The following is a 2,500-nucleotide window of genomic DNA, read 5'->3' as shown; positions in this document are numbered from 1 at the left end:
GGAAACATACCAAATTTGAAAAATAATTGAGAAGTTGCGCAATTACTAATCATGGAGCACAAAAAAGCCTACAGCACCTGGTATTCCCAGGCAGTCTCCCATCCAGGTACTAACTAGGCCCGACCCTGCTTAGCTTCCGAGATCGGGCGCATTCAGTGTGGTGTGGCCGTAGGCTCTGGGCCTAGTGAGTTTTGTACTTTTAAGCATCTAGTCAGCTAGACCTTGCAGTTTTGAAAGGCAATTGTGAAATGGCTCACTTCCTGAACTTGGAGCACAAAAAAGCCTACAGCACCTGGTATTCCCAGGTGGTCTCCCATCCAGGTACTAACTAGGCCCAACACTGCTTAGCTTCCGAGATCAGACAAGATCGGGCGCAATCAGTGTGGTGTGGCCGTAGGCTCTGGGCCTAGTGAGTTTTGTACTTTTAAGCATCTAGTCAGCTAGACCTTGCAGTTTTGAAAGGCAATTGAGAAATGGCTCACTTCCTGAACTTGGAGCACAAAAATGCATACAGCACCTGGTATTCCCAGGCTGTCTCCCATCCAGGTACTAACGAGGCCCGACACTGCTTAGCTTCTGAGATCAGACGAGATCGGGCGCATTCAGTGTGGTGTGGCCGTAGGCTCTAGGCCTTGTGAGTTTTGTACTTTTAAGCATCTAGTCGGCTAGACCTTGCAGTTTTGAAAGGCAATTGAGAAATGGCTCACTTCCTGAACTTGGAGTACAAAAAAGCCTACAGCACCTGGCATTCCCAGGCGGTCTCCCATCCAGGTACTAACTAGGCCCGACACTGCTTAGCTTCTGAGATCAGACGAGATCAGGCGCATTCAGTGTGGTGTGGCCGTAGGCTCTGGGCCTAGTGAGTTTTGTACTTTTAAGCATCTAGTCGGCTAGACCTTGCAGTTTTGAAAGGCAATTGTGAAATGGCTCACTTCCTGAACTTGGAGCACAAAAAAGCCTACAGCACCTGGTATTCCCAGGTGGTCTCCCATCCAGGTACTAACTAGGCCTGACACTGCTTAGCTTCTGAGATCAGACGAGATCGGGCGCAATCAGTGTGGTGTGGCCGTAGGCTCTGGGCCTAGAGAGTTTGTACTTTTAAGCATCTAGTCGGCTAGACCTTGCAGTTTTGAAAGGCAATTGTGAAATGGCTCACTTCCTGAACTTGGAGCACAAAAAAGCCTACAGCACCTGGTATTCCCAGGCGGTCTCCCATCCAGGTACTAACGAGGCCTAACACTGCTTAACTTCCGAGATCGGGTGCATTCAGTGTGGTGTGGCCGTAGGCTCTAGGAATGCTAAGAATATTACTCTTATGCATTTGCATTTAGTAAGCTAAGCCATGCAGCCACTTGCAACATGATACCACGCTCATCGCTCGATCAGGCTCGATCAGGCGAGATATATAAGACTGGTGGGCCCATTCAGGACTCCTATGTCTGGTAGGATAACTTTAATTCATCCATCCTGTGTCTGTTGCAGGGAGGTGGAGAGAACAATCAACACAATAATGGTTTTCTTTCATGCCTCTTGAACGACTCAATATTCTCTGTACTGCATTACATGTGAAAGTCGATTTATTACCCATGAACACACTACCTGTATGCTAATTCTATGTAAAAAGGTAGCTCCAGCCCTCATGATGTTGTCCAACATTTCCGCTATAAAACGGGATACAATTATTTTGGAAACATACCAAATTTGAAAAATAATTGAGAAGTTGCGCAATTACTAATCATGGAGCACAAAAAAAGCCTACAGCACCTGGTATTCCCAGGCAGTCTCCCATCCAGGTACTAACTAGGGCCGACCCTGCTTAGCTTCCGAGATCGGGCGCATTCAGTGTGGTGTGGCCGTAGGCTCTGGGCCTAGTGAGTTTGTACTTTTAAGCATCTAGTCGGCTAGACCTTGCAGTTTTGAAAGGCAATTGTGAAATGGCTCACTTCCTGAACTTGGAGCACAAAAAAGCCTACAGCACCTGGTATTCCCAGGTGGTCTCCCATCCAGGTACTAACTAGGCCCGACACTGCTTAGCTTCCGAGATCAGACGAGATCGGGCGCATTCAGTGTGGTGTGGCCGTAGGCTCTGGGCCTAGTGAGTTTTGTACTTTTAAGCATCTAGTCGGCTAGACCTTGCAGTTTTGAAAGGCAATTGAGAAAGGGCTCACTTCCTGAACTTGGAGCACAAAAAAGCCTACAGCACCTGGTATTCCCAGGCGGTCTCCCATCCAGGTACTAACTAGGCCTGACACTGCTTAACTTCCGAGATCAGACGAGATCGGGTGCATTCAGTGTGGTGTGGCCGTAGGCTCTAGGAATGCTAAGAATATTACTCTTATGCATTTGCATTTAGTAAGCTAAGCCATGCAGCCACTTGCAACATGATACCACGCTCATCGCTCGATCAGGCTCGATCAGGCGAGATATATAAGACTGGTGGGCCCATTCAGGACTCCTATGTCTGGTAGGATAACTTTAATTCATCCATCCTGTGTCTGTT

The 2,500-nt window shown here is 47.9% G+C and overlaps 5 non-coding genes and 4 pseudogenes across 5 annotated transcripts; all 9 read right to left on the bottom strand.

The window, feature by feature from the left end:
- Positions 1-65: 65 nt before the first annotated feature.
- LOC138543734 (5S ribosomal RNA) lies at positions 66-174 on the bottom strand (annotated as a pseudogene).
- A 106-nt stretch (positions 175-280) lies between these two features.
- LOC138537139 (5S ribosomal RNA) lies at positions 281-399 on the bottom strand. The gene has a single exon (XR_011285286.1). It is a non-coding gene; the product is annotated as a 5S ribosomal RNA (ribosomal RNA).
- A 106-nt stretch (positions 400-505) lies between these two features.
- Positions 506-624, bottom strand: LOC138542728 (5S ribosomal RNA; annotated as a pseudogene).
- A 106-nt stretch (positions 625-730) lies between these two features.
- LOC138549489 (5S ribosomal RNA) lies at positions 731-849 on the bottom strand. The gene has a single exon (XR_011293272.1). It is a non-coding gene; the product is annotated as a 5S ribosomal RNA (ribosomal RNA).
- A 106-nt stretch (positions 850-955) lies between these two features.
- Positions 956-1,074, bottom strand: LOC138542205 (5S ribosomal RNA). The gene has a single exon (XR_011290192.1). It is a non-coding gene; the product is annotated as a 5S ribosomal RNA (ribosomal RNA).
- A 105-nt stretch (positions 1,075-1,179) lies between these two features.
- On the bottom strand, positions 1,180-1,288 carry LOC138542910 (5S ribosomal RNA; annotated as a pseudogene).
- Positions 1,289-1,752: 464 nt separating this feature from the next.
- On the bottom strand, positions 1,753-1,861 carry LOC138545516 (5S ribosomal RNA; annotated as a pseudogene).
- A 105-nt stretch (positions 1,862-1,966) lies between these two features.
- On the bottom strand, positions 1,967-2,085 carry LOC138536975 (5S ribosomal RNA). Its single transcript, XR_011285129.1, has one exon. It is a non-coding gene; the product is annotated as a 5S ribosomal RNA (ribosomal RNA).
- Positions 2,086-2,191: 106 nt separating this feature from the next.
- On the bottom strand, positions 2,192-2,310 carry LOC138549339 (5S ribosomal RNA). Its single transcript, XR_011293121.1, has one exon. It is a non-coding gene; the product is annotated as a 5S ribosomal RNA (ribosomal RNA).
- Positions 2,311-2,500: the final 190 nt, after the last annotated feature.

This window comes from Ambystoma mexicanum, unplaced genomic scaffold, assembly GCF_040938575.1.
Source record: "Ambystoma mexicanum isolate Mex_15411 unplaced genomic scaffold, UKY_AmexF1_1 Mex_scaf10, whole genome shotgun sequence".
Classification (NCBI taxonomy): Eukaryota; Metazoa; Chordata; class Amphibia; order Caudata; family Ambystomatidae; genus Ambystoma; species Ambystoma mexicanum.
Note: the sequence above shows the minus strand (reverse complement) of the source record. Positions and strands in the feature narration are given on the sequence as shown.